The sequence below is a fragment of the Capsicum annuum genome, chromosome 4, assembly GCF_002878395.1.
Source record: "Capsicum annuum cultivar UCD-10X-F1 chromosome 4, UCD10Xv1.1, whole genome shotgun sequence".
NCBI lineage: Eukaryota > Viridiplantae > Streptophyta > Magnoliopsida > Solanales > Solanaceae > Capsicum > Capsicum annuum.
In genome coordinates this window covers 79,156,414-79,180,054 of record NC_061114.1, presented here as the reverse complement: position 1 = coordinate 79,180,054, position 23,641 = coordinate 79,156,414, and positions in this window count along the sequence as shown.

The window sequence follows — 23,641 nt, the reverse complement described above, 5'->3', positions numbered from 1 at the left end:
AAGGTTAAGAATGCATCTTGGGACTTCACAAATATCTACAATTCTTATGCAAACTTATATTCATGGATGAACATTATAAAGCTTGGTATGCCCTTTTAGTACATGGATGCACTTCATGAACTCTTTCAAGTAACTCTATTTTTGATTAGGTGATGCCGCCCAAAACTAACATCAAAGAAGTATACTGCGGATGATGTTAAATATACCCAAAAAAGGTTGTGGTCGAACCAATAGATAATGCATTAAATTATATATCAAAGTTGATGAAATCATGGGTAGTGAAGAAAAGTAAATAGGGGGATTTGAAAGTCACAATAACACGTTACCAAACACGAGTGCTTTAGGTTATAAACAGTAGAATATGAGTACTAGTGTGTTCCCCTTGGATTCTAACTCCACAAGATTCTCATGTTCAATTCACCTACCTCACTACTGAGCATGCAAAGTATGACAAGTTATGTATTATCAATCATCTTATGAATATATTGATAAATCTTATCCTTCACCATTTGAGTCTCAATGCCTCTCCTTAATATCGATTGTCCTTGACCCCTATACATTATGACCTTGTGGGTTGAAAGTTGTTTAGGCGAGGGTTTATAGCCTCAAATCACTGTCGTAGTCCTATTTTCCCCATCTCAAACTCCTTTGTGAGGATGATCTCGAATACATGAAATTACTAAGCTTTTGCAGTAGCTTAGAAGACAATTAATATAAGAAGATTACAATACACATAATTGCAGCAATTTAGATGTATCTCCAACTTCTTCTCCATTGTTAATCCGTCAGAGTTCCCACAACCCTAGTAAAGAAATATAGCCTCTGATGGTTGTGTAGCAGTCCATGAAATAAATGAAGCAGACATAAAAAGAATTGCATAATAATGATAAGAATAATATAAAAAAAATTTCAATTTACTAAGAAACCAAAAAACAAAGAACAATAATATCTAGTATGAAGAAGTCAAAGTACGCAAAAATATATCCAAAGTATGTAACATAATATAGGAATAACAGTAGGATATTTTTATTATCTCTAAACAATAAAGAAAACTTTATTTAAATAAAATTGGAAAACTAAGTCGGAAGTGGTTACGCCTCTTGCAACGATACGTTAAGTCTAGCTATGACTCGTTGTCTCTTGTCATAGTTTTCTTTAGGCTTTAGTGGTTATGACTAGTAAGGTCACCTTACGATTCACATGCTGCTAATCGTAGAGACTCCAATATCTTTTCATCTTCAGGACTCTTAAGTCTTTTGTCATTACGAATCCTCACTGGGAGTCGTAGTCAGTCATTATGACTCGTGGTCTTCACTCATCACCATTGGAGCATCAATCCTCAGGACTTTACATATAACTCTATGTACGATTTCATGATACAAGTTGTAGTTAGAGCTTACAACTAGTATTATTTTTCATACTTTACTCCTGTAACTTAGCTTTACTAACTGTTTTCATTATGCTTGCACACCACGACTCATAGTCATTCCTTATGAGTCTTTACTTAGCTTCTTCAATTGGACTTTCACAACCGTTATTCTCAAAAGTCTGGATACAACCCATAAGTTAACCTAACGACTCATAACTTAACCAATACTTACATATTTCAAAGAATTTTTTTTCAGTTAAACATCACTTCTGACATAATTTACATGCATTACAATAAAAATACATATCATATCAAATGAAATAGCCTAAGTCAATGCATAATTTCACTATTTTAAGTATCTAATATGCCATAAAACCACAACTCAACAACAAACTCCACATAGATCATTTCCATGTCCTCAGGTAAAACACAAACGATGCTTAACCGGGAAGATCCTAAGATACCTTTGGCATGTTGTCTTATTAATCCATCCTCAAATCATGTTTCCTTCCTATTTTAAAACTATTTCAATCTCGATCGTGTATTGATTAGGTACAATCATATAACACGTAGGAATCTAGTTATTGCATTACATTAGCAATGAACAACTAAGCATATACAAAATACACTACCCGGACAATTAAGCATTCTAACAACAAAAACCCTACATCCTCATAGTCAAATAATTCCCTATCATGCTACCTGATAAAACATAAAAATATCAGTACAATCTAAATATGCTCCCACTCATAAAGATGTTCCAAAGTGTATACAAAATGCCATAGGCTTGCCCTTATTTTCTTTGCCTTATTTTCAGATAGTTGGGTTAGAATCATTGTAGGGATTTATTTATCTTGTAACTTAGCCTTGGGGCTGGTATGATCTATTTGGGGATTTTTAATGACTAAGCCTCCTTAGTACTAAAATTAATTTGGGATCCACCTAATTTTCAACCTTTCTTTCAATCATATCTTATTTCTCCTTTTTTATTCTTTACATACTAATTTAGGCTGGATGTGGTCTTTTATTCTTTATTTTTCTGAATTTTCAATTCTTTCTTGTATTTTTCTACCACACCCAATCCTACTTTATTTTTATTACACCTCTTCTTCATAAAGACAATCCCTTGTGCACTCCTCTAATAGACACCCTCAATATAAGCTTTTTTCCTAAGTTAAGATGCACAGTGTCCAAGGAGGACTAGGGACAAAATAGGTTCATTGAAACTAAAAATGGGAAGGTAAATCAATGTACACAAAATAGGTGTCGATTATGGCTCAAATTCGGGATCATGGGATGCTTATTATATTTGGTTGGTTATTTTGGGATAAAGTGGCTACTCTGAAAAATTTCCTATGATCACTTCCTAACTGGCTACCTTACGACCTAGGTAGGACAACCCAGGCAAGTTTTGGATTCAATTCACACAAGGAACTAGGTAACTCCTCACACACACATTATATAGGGTCACAATACTAGTTACTATCTATTTAATTCATGCAATAGTATGCCACAATTATTACGTACCTACTTGTAATTCCATTAATAGATTCACAGCGGTCACACACATACACATATCACACAATTTTACAAAAAAATTTATTAGAGGTACTATTTTCTCAAATTTCAAAGTAATTTTCAGCACACATATTCAAGACATGTCAACTGCCTTGGGGAAAAATTTTCTTCCTACTTAATTATCACACAAAGCATTACAACAATGGACATAAAACAAAGAATACATTTAAACTATATATTTTGGTTCCGCATTCAAGAAGTAGACGAAGGGAAATGAAACAATGCAACAACACCTCACGACAACTAAGTAGTATCCCCCATCTCAAACTAAATGTATATACATGATCCCCAGTGCCTCTAAAAATATAAAATAGAGGGAAAAGTCATTCTTGGGAACACTAGGTGCCTACATAAGCATTGTCAGGATGGGAGCTTCAGGCCGGGCCTCAGCATTAATAGTCCCAATAGGGGCGGGATGCTCATAATAGTGGAACCAGTTGTGGCCATTCTGCTACATGGTGGCACTAGCAGCAGAACTGTATAGTGAAAAAAATCTAACTTGGTAAAGATTTTTGCACCTAATGATCTTGCCTTGCAGTATAATACAAGAAAAAGCATGTGAGGCAACCACTATTTTTTTAAATTTTTAGAAATAGAGTGTTTGATTCAGTGATCAAATTCTTGTTGTATAACTCAAGACTTTGCTTGTTTCCTTGCAAGTTGAAGTCTATATGGTATGGACTATTTTCTGTGGTGAGAGTGGTTTTGATCAACTCAAGCAATTTATTGAGTCGTCCAAATCCAATGCATTTTCTCTAATTATACAACTAGACCAAATCATCGAGCTAAAACACTCATTTCCAAGGAATTGTTTTTAGTAGTGCAACTTCCCAGCCAAAGAAACCATTGATCACACCGGCCATAATTGGTACAACTATTGATGTGTGTGTTCCAGCGCCTACTGGGATAATTGGCACTAAGAATGGGGCCTATCCCAAGTCAGCCATTACTGACAATACTTGATTTGGAACCTATTGCGCCCAGGTATGTTTAATATTTTTGGATACACTGGAATGGTACATAGGCATTTAGTTGATGGTGGGGGTGTACCGCTAAGCCAGTGTAGGTTGTTGTTATCGTGTATCTTTTTCGATCGGCTATGGTTTGAATGCGGAAATGATATGTCTAGTTAAATGTGTCTTTTGTTTAGTGTTCATATGTTTTGATATTTAATTAGGAATAAAATTTTAACCTAAGGCAGTTGACATGTTTTGAATGAGTGTGCTGAAATGGCTTTAAAACTTTTTTGAGAAAATGGTACCACTCATAAAATGTTTTGTAAAACTTTATGATACTTGTATACATTTGACCGGTGTGAATTCGGTAATGGAATTAGAATTAGGGACGTAATAACAATAGCAAATAATTGCATGAACTTTATAAATAGTGACTAGTAATGTGACCCTGTACAATGAGTGTTTTAGGCATTAGCTCGTTTCGTATATGCATGGAATCTAGAACATGCCTAGTTGATTTTCCTCCATCTTAATATAGTCGGTTAGGAATGGATCTTAGGAAATATATAAAAGTAGTCCACTTTAGCCCAAAGTAACCAACCAAAAGTAATAAGTATCCCTTGATCTCAATATTTGAGCCTTAGTAGACCCATTTTTCGTTTACACGGCTTTACCTTCCCTCTTTTAATTTACAATGAACATGTTTTGGCCCTGGTCCTCCTGAGACCTTATTCCCCTAAACTCAAGAAAATCGCCTAAGTTGAGGGTGGCTATTATGGGGGTAAGTAAAGAATCCTGGGGTATGAAGAAGCGGTGTATATAGAAAATCAAGTAGTGTTGAGTATGTTAGAAAAAAAAGAAATATTATGAAAAAGTGAGAAAAAGAACGAACAAAAGATCACATCTAGCCTAAATAGTTGAAAAAAATAAAAGGGAGAAATAGGGGCGGAGTGAAAGAAAAGTTTCAAAATAGGTGGACCCTAAAGTAATGGTAGTGCCAAGGAGGTTTAGTCACTAAAAATTCCGAAGTAGATCATACCATCCCTAAGACTATGTTACAAAAAAAATAAATCCCTGTAGTGATCTTAACCTGATTTTCTGAAAACTAAGACAAAGAAAATAAAAGCAAGCATTTAGAATTCTGTACACACTGTGTAACTTCTGTGAGTGAGAGCATCTTTTTACTATCATGTAATTATTACGTTTGATCGAGCTGAGCGATAAGGACTTTTTTAACTATGAGAGTGTAGGGGTTTCATTATTAGATTGCTTATTTGATAGGGTAGTGTACTTTGTATATGCCTAGTTGTTCGTTGATACTGTAGTGAAATCATTTGATTCATGTGCGTCACATTGTGGTACCAAATTGATATAAAGTTGAGTTGATAAACTAAAGTTAAAAACAAGAGGTGGTTAATATGTTTTGAGTACGAATTGATAATTCGACTGCCAAAGGTATCTTTTGATCTTCCTTGTTAAGCATTATGCGTTTTTTTGTTTTGTGTTGTATCTCGAGGACATGTAAATGTTCTAAGTTGAGGGTGTGTTTTCATGGAACATTTGATGCTTAAAATAGTGAAATTATGAATATGCTTTGGTTGTTTTTTCGGATACGATGTTTGTTTTGTTTATATTACAGGAAAATTAGGTTGGAAGTGGTACTTCACTGCAAAGAAGATGAAAAAGCTCTAAAAATTAAAGTACTGGTCAAACATCAAGTTGTATAGTCACCTTACAACTCATAGCCAAAAATATAGTGCTAACAATGGGAAGATTTGAGCTGAAAGAGTTAAAGTATAAATTGACCACGACTCGTAAGGAGTGACTACAATTCATTGTGTGCAGCCATAATGTGAACATAGGCCAAAGCTAAGTAAAGACTAACCACAATTCATAAGGAAGAAATAGAGTAAAGGTGTGAAGTCGTACTATGAATAGTTTGTAAATTCTTGAGGATTCATGCTCCAATGGTGACGAGTGTAGACCACAAGACGTAATTATTAACTACGACCCGTGATAAAGAGTCGTAATGATAACAGACTCAAGAGTCCTGGAGATAAAATGCTACTAGAGTAACTTCGATTAGAAGCATACGACTCGTAAAGTGACAGTATGATTCGTAACAACTGAATCCTGAAGAGAGCTATAAGAGCTAGCAATGAGGCATAAACTGATTGAATGAATCGTTGCGAGTGGTGTAATTACTACCGACTTAGTTTTCCTATTTTACTTTAATTAGGTTTTCTTTATTATTTTGATATAGTATAAATACCCGAGGGTTATTGCTTTGTTATGATACATACTTTTGATATATTTTTGTATACTTTGACTTCTTGATACTCATTATTTGTATTCTTGGGGTTTTGATTTCGTAATCAATGAAATATTTTGGATTTTATTCTTATCATTCTTGTGAAATTCATTTTATGTCTTCTTCATTGATTGTCATGGATAGTTGCATAACCATGTGTGGATAAATTCCTTAACTAGAGTTGTGGGAACCCTGGAGGATCAACAACATAAAAGGAGTAGGAGATTCATCTATATTGCTGCAATTGTGTGTATTGTAATCTTCTTCATAATAATTGTCTTCTAAGCTATTGCAGAAGCTTGGGAATTGATTTTTTTTGATAGCATTCACACAAAGGAGTTCAAGATTGGGAAAAGGGGATTGCGACAGTGATTTGAGGATATCACCCTCATATAAGAAACTTGAGACCCAGAAGGTGAACATTTTACTATGGTCAAGTACAAGGGATAGTAAGGCAACACCCTGATATTCAAAAGGTAAAGGGGGAGATTTATCAATGCATTCACAAGATGGTTGCTAATAAAGAACTTGTCAGACTTCACATAATAGACAGTCGGATAGGTGAATTGAACATGAGAATCTTACAAAGTTATAAGCTAGGAGGGACAGAGTCTTAATATTCATCTTCTATTATTTACAACCTAAAGCACTCAAGGTCGGTGACGTGTTACTGTGACTTTAAGTTCCCCCATTTACTTTTCCACACTGCCAATAAATTCATAAAAGTCGACAAATTATTCCATGCATTCCCTATGGTTTTGACTCTAACCTTGTTTTGGTTACTATTATTGATATCGACCGCAACATATTTCTTTTGAGGTTAGTTTTGGGTGACATCAACTTGAACCGAAACATATATTATAAATAACATCATCAAATTTTGGACTTGAGCTGGAACTTATATATGTATCATTATCAACATCAATTGTCAGACTATAACAAGAAGTATATCATTAGACAGTATCAATAGATGTTGTAAATAAGCCAAAATCATAAGCTGTGTCTCAGAGTCACAACAATTATCAACTAAAACTTACTCCAAATTAGCACTAACTCTCAACTACTGAACTCGCATAATCAATAAGATTCTAATCTCTTCAAGTACAAAAATAAGCATTAATAAGGGTATAATATGCGTAACTGTGTCTAAAAAATCTAACACGTCTTGGCCTAAGATAGGATAATAGGAATTAGTTCTAATCTCCGAAATCCAATTTTTGGCAAATTCTATCCCAGACTAGGCTAAGGTATATAAATTCCTTTTTAGATGTGAAATAAGAATAATTGTCTCAAAGAATGAAATCTATCCAAAAAGCATGAGCAACAAAGTCAATTACGCCTAAATTATGATACAATGATAGCCTAAAAAATCTAACTAAACCCAAATATTTAAAATCATTCTCGGAACAACTAAATCCAACCCCATATCATGCATAATATCATTATCATACTATGAAATAGATAAATCTATGAAGAGTGTAAACCTATCCTACATGGATACCAAAGAAAAGCTCAAAAAAATTTGCTAAACCACGGATTTCCCTTTTCAAGAAGTTTCTGCAAGGTTTCACACCATAAAAATGACAATCTACTCATCAAAAAGAGAACAATTGTACCCATATTGCACTATTATTTTTCGGATCCAAAATCTTGCAAATATCTTATGTGGGCCCTATTTGTAGAATTGCTCTTTTGAAACCAATGTAACGTCCCTCTATTCTCAAAGAACATTTACCCTAAAGATGGTTGAATTCTAAGCTGTAATGGGGCTACAATCAAGCCACCAATTTATTAAGGGTTGTTTTAGAAAAAAATGAAGGAATTAACACTAAAATTAATGGAATCTAACTATAAAATCGATGAAGAATCACATAAATTAACAATGCCAAAGCTCCACTAATCACCCACATATTAATGCCAAAAAAATGAAGGAATTAACACTAAAATTAATGGAATCCTAAGTATTTCTACTTTTCAGGGCTTGATACTCTATAGATTGGTTGAAGATTTGAGAAAATAAGGCTAAGTGGGGTATATATACCCTTACCAGGTATGTGGATACTGCTTAAGCAGACACTGGGCTGCTTTAGTGGTAGGTGCTAAAGCACTCAGATAACCGCTAAAGAGGTACCTTACTAACATGGCAGGACGCTAAGGAATTCGGTTGTCTCTAAAGTGACTAGTGCTTCAGTCGCAAACTATCCGCTAAAGCGACACTGGCCGAATTGGTAGGTCCGCTTAAGGATGCTTTAGCACTCAAAGGGTCGCTAAATCTCCCTCCTCTAAAGTTCTAAAGGTCGCTTTAGTAATCGCACTAGGTTTTCTTGCATCATCTAGCGACTTGGAATATTTTTGTACCTCCCCTATCCCCTCACAATTTATCTAAAATCCCGTATACGCAAACATATTATGCTTCTCTATCAAATTAGACTTTTAGACTCAATGACACACTGAAAATTTCCATCTGAATTTGTTTGGATGAAAATTAGGTCCCACACATACTTACCATTTCTCCCAACTTCTGACCAATAGCACAAAATGAGTCTGGAAGCCTTAGGACCCTAAACAGCGGTTCACCCAACCTGCAATAGATGTTTAAAAGTTGTTTGAACAGTCAGAATTCCCATACGAGGTCGTTTGACTAAAACTATTCGAAACAGCTAAAACTTCAAAATAGGGAAGTGGCTCTAAAAACCAAATAAACTCGCCAACAATCAAACTGTCAGTTTCAGCAAGTCATAATTTACTTTAGGCATCTATAGGAGAGCTCAAAATGACAAAAATGATAAAAATATGGAAATTGACCTACAGGATATTAAAATATCCACTACTAAAAGAACTTGTGTCTACAAAAGTAAAGGATTAGGATGTACCCAAAGCCTCAAACAGGTGAGGATACTTTGTCTGTATCATGCTCTTAATCTTCTAAGTTGCCTCTACTACTCGGTTGAGCCTCAACATAACCTTAACTCCTAGAATTTCCCTAGAGTTAAATTGTCTGACATCATTTGAAAAAATGAGCATAGGCTTCTCCTAAAAGGTCAACAACTCATCCAACTAAACTGAGTCTCATCTAAGCACATAAGATGGATAAGGAATATATCGCCGCAACATAGAAAAATGGAAAATTTTTTGGAAACAACAAAATCTGGGGCTTAGGCTAACTTGTAAGCCACCTCATTAATAATGTGAAGAATGTCAAAGGGTCAAATATATCTCGGGGTGACCTTGCCTTACCTCCTAAACCTAATCACACTCTTCTTAGACAATACATGGAGGAATACTCAATCACCTACTCCAAATCTCAAGGCATGAAATTTATGATGTGCATATACCTTATGCCTTCTCTAATATGCCCTTAACCTATCCTTAATCACCCTGACTCTATTCAATGAATCATGAAGCAAGTTAGTAACACAGAATCAAATATTGGAAGCCTCTAACAATCCAATTGGAGAACAATGTCACCTACCTTTTAAAGATATAAAACTCCGCATCTCAGTACTTCATTGGAAACTATTAATATACAAAAACTCAGCCAAAGCTATGTGTTTCTTCAACTAATCTAAGAATCCGTAACAAAGTCTTTGAGAATATCCTTGAGAACCTGAATAGTCTACTTGACTGCCCATCGGTCTGAGTATGAAAGGCTGTACTAAGATCAACCTAAGTACCCAGCTCCAACTAAAATGTTTTCCAAATACTAGAAGTGAAGATTGAACCCTAATCTAAAATAATAGATATAGCCACACCATGCAAATGCACTATCTCACAAACACAAATATGAGCAAATCTCTCAGCACACGAGGACATCTAAATAGGAATAAAGTGTGCGAACTTTGTCAATCGATGAATAATAACCCAAATACCATTAGAACCGCAGGAAGTACCAGTTAATTTACTAACAAAGTCCATAGTAATCCACTCTTATTTCTAATCGTTAATAGGTAATCTCTGAATCAATCAACTAGGTCTCTGATGCTCTACCTTCACCTGCTGACACCATAAGCAATGAGCTACAAACTCTACCATATCTCTTTTCATGACACTCCATGAATAATGTTGTTTATGATCTCTATAAATTTTGTTGTACCTAGATGAATAGAATATATGGAGATGTAAGCCTTATGCAAAATCGACAAAATCAAGCCATCAACCCACAAAACACAAATTTGTCTATCGAATCTTAAGATACTCTAATAATATACTATAGACCTCTAAAACTGACTACTCAATACCTAATCACAGATGATGCAAATCTCCTTATCCTCAAACTGATGACTCAAAATTTGCTAAAAAGGTGAAGACCTCACCTCAAAACATAGAAGATTTCTCCTAGGTTCTAAAATATTAAATTGCACTATCAACTTGGCTAAGGACTTAATATCTCATTCCAACGACCTCAAAGAAACTGAAATACAAGCCAAGCTACCCATACTCACTATCATTCGACTAAATGCATCCGCTACCATATTTGCCATGCCCAAATAATACAAAATAGTGATGTCATAATCATTAAGACGCTACATTAATCCACACTGCCTAAAATTAAGCTCCCTCTTGATCATAAGATGCTGAAGAGTATGATGATCCATGAAGATCTCACAATGCACACTATAAAGATAATGCCTCCAAATCTTAAGTTTTAAAAGTACCTCTTCCAACTCAAAATCGTGAGTAGGGTTGTTCCGCTCGTGATTCATCAACTATCTTAATGCATATAATAATGCGATCTTTTTGCAGTAACACACAACCCTAAATGACACCAAAAGTATCATAATACATGGTGAGTCGCTTACCCTCAATAGGAAGAACCAAGATAGAAGCTAAAGTAAGTTACTTCTTGAGCTTTCCAAATCTTGTTTCACATTTCTTAGACCACCGAAAAGAAATTTCCTTTTGATTCAATCTAGTAATAGATGGTGCAATGGTATTAGAACTCAATGAACCATCTACTATAACTGGGTAAACCAATGAAGATACAAACCTTAGAGGGAGATATAGGGTTGTCCCAATCACGAATAGCTTAACCTATACTAGGTCGATCATAATCCCATCAGTAGAAACCATATGCCTAAAGAATATCAATGACTCAAGACAAAACTGACACTTAGAGACTTTGGCAAAAAGCATATGATTTCTCAAAGTCTAGAGCACAATCCTTAAATACTTCATATTCTCCTTTCCACTCCTCAAATATAGAAGGATATTGTCAATGAACAAAATCATAAAAAATCCAAGAAAGTTCAAACACATGGTTCATCAAATCAATAAACTCTGCTTTGGCTTTAGTCAACCTAAATCATATCACAAAAAATCATAATGACCATTACGGGTCCTAAAGGATATTTTTGAGCTATCCTTAGCCCGAATCGTAAACTTATTATAACCAGACTTGAAATCAATCTTAAGAGAATACAACTAACTGCTCCCTTAAGCTGATCAAACAATTCATCTATTAGAGGCATAGGATATTGGTTCATGATCATCACCTTATTAAGCTACCAATAATAAATACACATATGCATGGTACCATTATTTTTCTTTACAAACAACACAAGTGCTCCCTATGGAGACACACTTAGTCTAATGAAATCTTTACCAAAATGATCCTAGAGTTGAGAATTCAGCTTCTTAAGAGCGACAGGAACCATACACTAAGTTGCCAAAGAAATTGGTTGGGTGCCGAACTAAAGATCAATAATAAACTCAATATCACATTGGATAAAGGCCAGGTAAATCAATGGAGAAAACAAAAGAAAACTTACAAACTATAGAAACAAAGTCAAGCTACAAACTCTCCATACTAACTTCACAAATATAGGTAAGATGAGGCTCATAACCGTACAAAATAAGCCTCTTAGCATGATAATATAAATTAATCCCCATTGTTTTGTGACTAATCACTCCATTCAACATGATAATAGGGTACACTGGACATGGCAATGGTAATGGTCTTGGCCAAATAATCTAGGACCACATGATAATAGGATAATTAGTGCATGACTAAAATTAATCAAAATCGACCATGTCTTATATAATAAGATCAGCATGAGTATCAAGCTTTATAAAACTCAAAACACATGATCTAAAAACCTGATCCACTACTAAAGAAACATCCATGGAAGTATATAAACAAAATAGCACATATAATGTATCCCAAGATAACTTTAATAAGAAGACATGTAAGAATAAGTGGATCCCGAAGCAAATAAAGAAAATACCTATTGATGGCACACTAAGATTATACATGTGATAATAGTATTAAAAGAGCCTCGGGTCTAGTAGGTATTACCTAAAACTGACCATGCCTACCGTCTGGCTGGGATACTGATCGATCTCTTTTCTGACCTACCTGAGAACCTCTATGAGAACCTTAGGGACCTCACCTATTACCATGCATGCCACCTCTTGTTGGGGCCAATACTACCCGAATAGGTAGAAAATTCTAAACAAAATGAATTATCACTCAACTATTGGGGCACTTCCACAAGAAATGACCAAAAGCTCCACAACTATAACATGCCTCAGGCGCAGTACTAAATCTAGAAGATCTACTTGACCTAGAATAGCCACCACGACTGTAATAACTACAATATGAACATATCAAAGATAGACCACTAGCTTAGCCTAGATGATTACAAAAACTAAATGATCCTATATCGTTAATCTGAAGTTTGGCCTAAATTGGCCTGGTAGACTAACCCTAATAATGATATGAATGACGCGTAGTGTATTTACCCTGAGAACCACTATATCTACAAAGTGAGCCACTATGTCTACCATTGAAACTACCCTAATATTATAGACTCTTATCTATGCCCTCTTAGGCTTCGTGATGCATTTACTATATAACCCAATAAGGATTAGAAGCCTCTACAATAGAACTACCAATAATAACCAAATTTTTTTTAGAAATACAAAGACCATGTCTCAATCTCCAAAATTTACAAATCATGTTAAATATAGTATTAATAAAAAAGCACCATTCTAGGCTAAATTATGAAATTAGGTCTCGTATTCCACTACAACTATGGAGACGTACTTAAACATTGAGAATTGATCCCTTAAATGATCCCTAAGACTATGAGGCATATACTTCACCACTAAAAACTTGGAGAACTTAGTCAATGTCAATTGGGAACATCTAGCTATCCTGGAATCAAAATGACACCTTCACCAATGTTGAGATGTCAAGTCCAATTAAAGAGTAGTGTAATGTACACCACGAGTCTCAACTAGGAAAATTTTTAGATATTATTCTCACAAGTAATCAAGAACTCATAGAAATCCTTACATGTTGCACCAAAAAACCTAGGTCAAGACAATATCAAGAACCTACCCACATCTTTTGACTCAAAATAGACATAGTAGGTTGAGCAATAACTAGCAAAGCAGCTAACGGCATAGAAAGGACCTCGACTCAGAGAGCTTCAGTTATAGGTTGTACCCCAATCTTAATATAAGTCGTATAAATAGACTATGCACTATAAGATGGTACACCACAAACCAATTCTAAAATTTAAACTAAACTATCCTTAATCAATGAAGATGAAATAAACGCTGGTGATATCTGGGCTCTTTTTTAGCGCACCGCTCCCTTGGGTCGAAGAATCTTTGGCTCGAAGTGAGAATAAGATCTGGTGAAGATCTCCTATCCTATCCTGTAGCTTACAACAAATCCCTAGGCTATCCATAACCTATAGGTTATCCACAAAAAAGCAATAGGATCCCTAGGAATTTTCTCGGGACCCTCATCTCGTGTAGCGGTAGCACATATCCTAACCAACTGTGAAAAAGTGAAGCATAAAAAATGCATTATAAATCAACTTAGACTCTTGGAACAAAATCACTGAATAAAGTAAAAAACTCCTATGAAAGTCATATAGCCTCCCGATGATAAGAAACAGACGTCATCATTTTGATCTATGGGACTTTACTACACAGTTGATCTTGTACAAATAATATCCGTGAAACCTAGCTCTGATACCAATTTTTCATGCCTTAGTTTTTGAGTCATGATGCCACCTACTTTATCCCTCTAGTAGGCAAACCAAATCGTAGACTAAACCTCCACGTAATGGGCTAACTTGGTGAAAAATGGTCTAAAATTATAAATCAATATTTAAGGTATTATAAAAGCAATAACACAGTCATAATTGTCTTATAGATGGATAAAATACAACCAACCATCCCAAGACTCAAAAAATGTTGGAACAAGAGCTATTACCATTGAACTATTGGTTCTAAATAGTCAAGTACAATATGTCTTGAAAATTTAAGACTATATATTCGACTAAAACATATCACCAGTTTGCAAAATCAACCCTGCATGATCGTTGTCTTTGTGGTAGCTATTAGTGCTTGGATTTGTACCAAGAAAGTATAGAATTATTATGTAAGTAACAATAGTACGGTAACTCAGTGAGCATCATCGACCGACTAAGATAAAGCATAACATAAATACTATAAGATATAAGATAAAGTAAGCTAAGTTAATCTAAAAAGGAAAACCTGAAATACGCTACAACACTTCTTTACATAAGTAAATAAATAAATGTTGAAAAGTAACGTAAGTATTATACCATTTACGCACTAATTTCCACCATAAAACTATAATATCAGAATAAGTGAGAAATGCAATGCCAACCCCCATAATCCTGGCGGATACAATCAAGAATAACAAACAACTAAAGATACATAACTTTATCGAATATCAACTATAACCATAAACTATGCATACCAAATCATATCATTCCCAACTCCCAATGCCATACTTTAAATAGAACTCATTTCATATCATCATAAAACCCTCAATAGTATCATCATCATAATATCATATGTCAGATATGACCCAAAACTCATATTATAATAATAATCAAATGCCAGCCTTTAATCAAAACTTATATATGTATATATATATATATATATATATATATATATATATATATATCATTATTATCATCAATTTCTAGACTTGAACTAAATCATATATATCTTTACACCATAATAATAGACATTTTAAATAAGCCATAATGATAAGCTACCTCTTTGATTCACAATAATTATCAATTGAAACATGCTCGAAATTAGGACTAGCTCACAACTATCAAACTAATAAAGAAACATGTAATGTCTCTAAGTCCTAAAATAATAAATAATAAGGGTATATTATATGTAACTAAGTCAAAAAAACTAACACAACATTTGGTCTAAGGTGCAACCATGGGCCCCACTTATAATCTTCAAAATCCACTTGCGTACTAGGCTATGGAATCTAGAGTCATTTCTAGATGTGAAAAAGCAAAAATTAGCCATATGATATAAATTTATCCTTAATGATAAGCAATTAAGTCTATTACACCTACATTACGATTTCAAGATAGCTTAAACAGTCTAACTAATACCAAATATTTTTAATCATAGCTCTAATAGCTTAATCACACCCCATATAAAGAATAATATCATAATCATACTAAAAAATAAATTAATCTATAAAGAGGATAAACGTAGCCTAGCTGGATATCCATGAATATCTCATAGAATCCGCTAAACCAACAATTTCCCTTTCTAAGAAGTTTTCACAAGGTACATCAAAATCACAGTCTATTCAGCAAAATAATAACTTATACCCATATTGCACTATTATGCTTTAGGTCAAAAATCAAATACACATCCCATGAAGGGATTATTTTCAAAAATACACTATCAGAACCAACATAACGTTCCTTTATTATCAAGGAACATTTACCCTAAAAATTAGGGGAATTTTGAGCTCTAATGGGGCTACCGTCATGTCACCAAGTTTTTGGATTTCTAAGAAAAATATTAAGAAATTAACCATGAAATTAATGGAATCTTATAATATATTCAATGAGGAATTGTGTAAATTGACTATACGAAGCCCCACAACCACCCACAATTGATACTGCCTACAATTCCCACTTTTAAGGCTCAATATTCTAGTTGAACATTGAAGAATGGTTAAAATTGATCTAAGTGGAGTATTTATACCTTTCCCAGGTACGCGGATGATTATTTAGCAGACACAGGGCCACTTTAGCGATAGGTGCTAAAGTGGTACCACACTGACATGGCAGGCTGCTAAGGCGGTTGGTTGGTGCTAATGTGACTAGTAGTTTAGTGGAAAACTAGTCGCTAAAGTGGCACTTAAAGAATTGTTAAATTCTTCCAAAGCACCCAAAGGGTCACTAAAGTGTACTCCACTAAAGTGCCAAATGTCTCTTTAGCGGTCGAACAAGATTTTCATGAACAAGTTGCAGACTTGAAATATTTTTGAGTCTTCGGCAACACCTCTGGATATATCTAGAATCCCTGTTATGCAAACAAACAATGTTACCCGATCAAACTTGATGTTTCAGACTCAATGGAGCACTCATAATTTCTATCAAGGTCATTACGATGAAAAGTAGGACCCACACTTGCCATTTTTTTTAACTTTTGTCCAATAGCCCAAAATAAATAAGCATGCCTTGGACCAAAACAAAGGGTACAACCAACCTAAAATCAATGTTTTATAGCTGTAGGAATATTCAAAATTGGCATATGAGGTTGCTTGACTAAAAGTTTTGCACAATAGTTAATTTGAATCGGTAAAGATTTAAAAATTAATAATTAGCTCTAAAAACCAAATGAACTGCCCAGTAACCAAATTGTTAGTTCCACCAAGAGAAAATGACTTAGGGTAGATATTAGAAAGCTCTAAATAGTGATATGAGTGGAAATATGTAAAATGACCTAGAGGGTCAATAAAACATTAAAGTCAACCATATCTAGGATAACCAAGCCTACCCATGTCTTACACTCTACAAAGGTTACTAATCAAGAAAATTATACCCAATCCACAACTAAAGACTCTCCTAGTAGGGTAGAAACATAAAGAGGAACAACAAAGAAATTTAGATGCTTCAGAGAAACTAGACCCAGGTTCAAATAACACAAAATAAGAATGCCGACAACTTTGTCGAATATCTATGATAACTTCAACTGAGGCCTCTACCTCGGGTCATTTAGCTATTGAATAACTAAAAACATGCCCACTTTTAGACTAAGGAATCCCACATCCACAACCATAAGATACCTAAGCTCCACCTCAAGAACTTCTTACATTATCCAAGTCAGTTTATAAACCACCTATAACAACAAAAATAGAGAAAGGGCAAAGCTAAATCTTAGAAACCTACTAGGAAGAACGTAATAAACTTAGATGGAATTCACTCATGTAATGTCCAATCTCATGACATACAAAACAATTTAAGCTAATTACATCATACATAGAAGGCCCATAAGAAAAGGGAATGACTCCTCTATCTTGAAGAATAAAAATTTGAGCGTTTAACTGCATCGCCACAACCTTGGCTACTTAGAGCCACAGAGGCCACAACCATACTATGTGAATCCCATAACACTACTTCAATTGTTCTACCCTGATAACCATATAAACCTACTCTAGAGAAATCCATAGGTCAAGATATATGTCCACTGAACTCACCCTATTGACATATCCTCTTAGCACCACTAGAACTTTAATACCCTAACAAATAGACTCAATAAACTTGGCACGCTCAACATTAATTTTAAATAAAGCTCCTGAAAATACAATTTAGTTTGCATTTAAATAATACTGACACACAAGACCCTTGGTGAACTTCTAAAAACTCCCCCACTTAGTTGAAATACTAGTTGCTAAATATCTATATAATGGATGAGAACATGCCTCACACTTAGCAATAGTCATCAAACCCTACTCCATGTAATCAAACTTATCTCTCATTTGATCCCATAAATTATAAGGCATGAATCTCTCCCAAAAATCCATAGAAAATATCTATGTCATAGCAGGTAAACCCAATGGTCTACAAGTGTAAAGTGACCTCTACCATTATCTAGCCACAATAGTCAATAGACAAATATTATAAGTAAATTAATAGGACTGAGATCTAATATTGTCCTACCTTTACTAAAAGTTAAAAAAAAAACTAATAAACATCCTTTCCAATAGCACCACCAATATTGGGAGGATCTAAGTAGATAAACTTTATAAGCTATCATGATCATCCAAAAACATCATCAGGTCTAAAGCTATAGGTCAAAGAGTAATCTTAGTTGGCATTAAATCAACATCTGGGTGCACCATAAAAGATTTTGATACCCCTAAAGTCATAATACCATAAGTAATAACCCACCTTGGTGATTGAATACTTTATGAATTCTAAGAAACATCAAGAAATATTTAGGAACACTAGGTTAGGTATAACTATACAAAAGACTCAATAGGAAGATCAATAAGTCCTACAACACATACATAAGAACTGAACCTTGTTGGACCTAAGTTGGACCCGTATTCTCTATCTAATAACATTCAAAATTTACTAAACTAAGGAAACTCATCATTCCTATTCTCTACCTCTGGATCGACCATGAACCCTACCTCTCCCCCTGACTAGAGCCTCAACAATGGTTTTTAGCTTAGTATCCTTAATATCTCTAGATCTAGTTATCACCATCTACACAAAAAATAGAATACAAGTTTAAAATATAGGGTGTGAATAACCCACATAATAAGTAATCAAATTCGAGAAGTTTTCCTAAAGATATCTTATAGACTCTCAAAATAAATACAGACATGTGTCTATCAATCCATGAGATTTTACTAGAGATGCCCCTTTTATATCTATGAGACCAGCAAAGCTGGCTTAGATACCAATTTGTCATGACTTTACAGTTGAATCATGATAGTACCTACATTGTCCTAATCTTAGTAGGCAATCCAAAACCCACCAAAGAAAAAAAATAATAGAAAAAACTAAAATCATAAGTGCAAGACTTATAGAATGAAGTAAAGCCATAATATATACTAAATTAGAATTCGAATAATATATATTTATACTTATAAACCCTAAGAAGTAAGTGTCACCATGTTAGGAAAATCTAATAAAGCTTGGAATAATGGGAATACATAAGTCTGTGTTCGAAAGGCAAACAAAGAAAACTAAGATAAGAAGAATTAAAAATCTTTCTTAAACTATCAAGTTTACTGTTTTATTGAAAAGACCTCATATATGGAACAAACTAAGTTGCCTTGTGTTATACTAAAACTAGGATTTACATCAAAGAATCTCATTAAGGGTGGGTATTGTCCCCTTATACTTAGTAGGTATCATAGTGATATATGTAATTTTGATGATGTGTATTTAAATTACAAGGAACTGGGTCCCCAAATGAGCAAGGAGCAATACAGCTAGCACGCGTTATCTGTAAAGTTTTGTCCACCCATGTAACAAACTTGCAAGTGCTATTTTGTACTGATTAGGATGGCTGGTCCAATGCTATTTCAACCCTAATTATCACTCATCTATAAAAGGAAAGAGACACCTTTTCATTAAATAAGGATCTTGCAAATTCAAGAGAAATAGAAATAAAAACATTCGCTTCTTAAGTTCTTATCTATTTATAAGAGCTTAAATTGAAATTATTCTTGAGTTAGTATTGATTTGTAATTGAACTGCTCATCCTATAATAGTAGTGTTTTTCTCTTTAAGTAGAGAGTGCTTAGGGAAAGTTGCCTAGTGAGGTTGATTAGAGTTAACAAGCATAGAAAGTTCATGGTAGTGTTTCTAAAATAAGCTTGTAGTAGAGTTATTACAAGTGAAAGAATCTTAGAGGTAGGATGAATTTTATACTATTATTAGGAGGTTGATTTTAGTTGATTTTTGGATATTTTTGTGAGGGCAAGCCGTGGTTTTTTCCATGGGTTTCCACGTAAAATTCTTGTATTTTAACCTTTCTACACTGGATTTACTTTGCTAACACTGCATAGTTGCTTTACTATTTGATCGCTTGTGATTGACTTTGAGGGATGTAACGACCCGAAATCACCTCCTGGGATGTCACATAGTGCTTAAGGCTAGAAGTAGCCCCAAGCTAACCCTTTGAGCCTGTCACCAAATATAATGACTTATTTTAAGAAGGAATATACAAAACACTGGTACTGTCATATTAAATAAAAGGAAATACGAAGATAATACTCAGTCCAAACAACCACAACGCTGGAAATCTCAACACAACCACAATCTAATAACTAGTCAAACAAAGCCTCTACTACTCCATGAACTCGTGAGCCGCTGGTATAGGTCCCCAACTAACTCAAAATAGACTGATCGTAATAATATAACCACTCAACTACTGAAATATCTGAAGATAGTCCCTCAAACCATGAGGACTCACTACTGGAGAAATATAAACAATGGTACTCGGGAATCTCTTGCGAGGCTGAGACTGGGCACCTGAACCTCTATTATAAGACAATGAGCACATAGACGTATATATGGATTGGCACTTTGGAATGTACTGAGTATATGGGGGTGGATGTATTTACATAAATCAATATCAATACTCTTTAATCAAATTATGCATGCAATAGGAATGACTCACATGGATTGAATAAGTCAAATTATAAAGCTCATAAATCATGTATGACGAAGCATGTAACACAAATCTCGTGATTCATTATACATTAGCTTTAAAATCTATCATATCCTCTTATTCTCATTACTCATAGGATGAAGGAAACTTGAAACAATACTTTTAAATCATGCATATATCTTATGGGGAGTAAAACTTCTTTAATGGTTAAGAACTTATAACTCTTTTGAACTCAAGTACTTGGAACTCGGAATCATATAACTTTGGTTTGAAAACTAATGATCAACTCATATTAGTAGAGAAAACTACTTCCTTCTTTGGCAAATACTCAAAGGAGTTCATTCATTTTAGAAAATATCTCATCCTAAAGCTTTAGGGAAAATATTATATTTCAATCGAAAATACTTTAGTTTAGAAATGTTCTCTTAAGCGACATAAACCATGCGAGCTACATGGAGTCCAACGTCTTTTCCTTATAAGGAGTAAACTTCACGTTGGGGAGAGGAGTCATACTATTGCCAAGGAGAATAAACTCAACTCAGTGATCATTTATCTTGGCCTCGGGCCCAATCATCTCGGCCTTAGGCCCAAAATCTCAAACCTACCGTGGCACATAGTTCTGGGGTAAGAAACCATGTTAACTTACCCAACTCGGTGCTAAATACTACTCTCTTTAGTTTATCTCGATAATCTTATGAAATCCAGTTTAGAATAATCTCATGGTTCAATAAGAACCCAACTGTAAAATCTGTAATCTCATGTAGTGAAGTGAATTTCAAAGCTCTATGACCAATAGGTCAAAACATTTCTCAATAATATTAAAATACTCAAATTATGGGTGCTTATAGCACAAGGGTTCATAAAATTGAAAGTCTCAAGTATGGCTTAATGAACCATAAGTCAATCTCAAGTTAAAACTCATCAAAATGCATATTAGATAACACATAGATTCATAAATCGTGTAGAAATCTGAAATTTATGGAAATTTAGGTCATAATCTCAACATAATAATATACGAAATATCTCAAACATTTCAACTATTAACTTCTCAAGGATTAAAATCATGGGGTATATATCCAGCTGTAATTTCTCAAGAAAACATGTAAAAATCATTCCATTAGACTATAAATTCATGGGAAATATCAAAATCATGCAACCAATAACAATGGGTGAAAAACCCCAATTCAATTTCTTGTAAAATCTCATAAATTGCAGAAAATTATATTCTAAATAAGCCTTTAGGGACAAGGGTGAAAGGATTACCCTTGTTCAAAATCCCACATACGTTAGATTATGAAATTGGATGAACAAGCTTGCTTCAAGATCTTCTTCTTACTATTGAGGGAGGGTTCTTGAAACCCTTGAACTTGGGGAACTCAAATCTCAACTCAATTTGTAGATTTATGGTGAGTTCTTGGATTTCTTGGTAAAGGGTTCTAGATTTGATCTTAAGGGAGAAACCCTAGATCTCTTGTGTTTTGTATGATGAATGATGCCATTTGCTTCACTTGGAATATATTTGGTTGATAAAAGAGTGGAAATTACCAAAATTCCCTTTTAAAAATGAGTTAAAAATATTGAAGGGGGCTGCGACGGTTGAAGCGATGGTCTATCGGTAGACTGAGGGTCTATCAGATTGTCCGTCTTATGTCGGTCAGAAAAAGAACACACTACCTCGATATGATGGTCTTAGCAATGGTCAGTCGCAAAATCAATGGTCCATAGGATCTTCCGTTACACGTTGCCCAGAACGAGGCCATACTGCCTTAACAGCGATGGTCTCAGTGATGGTCCATCACAGTCTTGATGGTCTGTTGGCCTGGCCGTCGCACTTGGGCTAGAAAAGGGAGTTATTTCCTTTGTTACAAAGGTCCAGGTAATGGTCTGTCGCACACTCGATAGTTCGTCAACCTTTCTGTCGCACCTGGGTGATTCCGACAACTCTCGATCAAACGACCATAAATTCCCACCCCAATGCTGGATTTGGACAAAATTGATGTCGTTGGAAAGATATTTCAATTCTCTACACTATAAGAAGTCATTTTCAGGAAAATTCAACAAGATTAAAACATTAATTACTTGGGAAGTCTCTTCCTAATCTTTTTATGGCCGAAATTACACTTCACTTGACACGCTCAAGGCAAAAACTACATGGGAACTTTGCGGGGTCTTACAATATCTCCCCCTTGAAAATATTCATCCTCGAATGTCGCTTGTTATACTAGGAACACAGGAAAAAACTGAGTACACATAGCTGAAGCAATTTTCTAAACGGTTTCAAAATCTTTCTAAACTCTTGAATACCTCAGAAATTGCAAGAACTCGTGCAAGAATAGATACATAACTGAACTTTAGATTAGAAGGGAAGAATTAAGGAAGAATAATACCTTTGGATCGATATGAACTAACATAAAAGAGGTACGGGTATTTGGCTTGCAGGTCTGCTTCTGCCTCCAAAATAGTGCCCTCAACTAACCGGTTCCACCACAATAATTTGACCAAGGGAACCTCTTTGTTCCTCAATCGATGGATCTGAAAATCTAGGATCTCAACAGGAATCTCATTGAATGAATGACTGTTCGAAATGAAAGCACTCTCTAAATAATCTAACACAATGGAATCACCAATATGCTTCTTAAGCATGGAGACATAAAAAATAGGATGAACGGCTGAAAACTCCATAGGCAACTCAACCTCATAGGCTACTTTCCCAACACGATTCAAAACTCTATACGGGCCAACATAACTGGGACTAATCTTTCCCTTTTTCCCAAACCTCTTCACCCCTTTCATGGGTAAATTCTTCAAGTACACCAAATCAACCACTTCAAACTCAAAATCTCTTCTCCTCATATCAGCATATGAATTTTGATGACTCTGAGTTGTCTTCAACCTCTCTCTAATTAATTTAACTTTATCCATAGCATCAACTAATGCATCAGGCCCAATCACGGCAGCTTCACCCATTTCTACCATACAAGA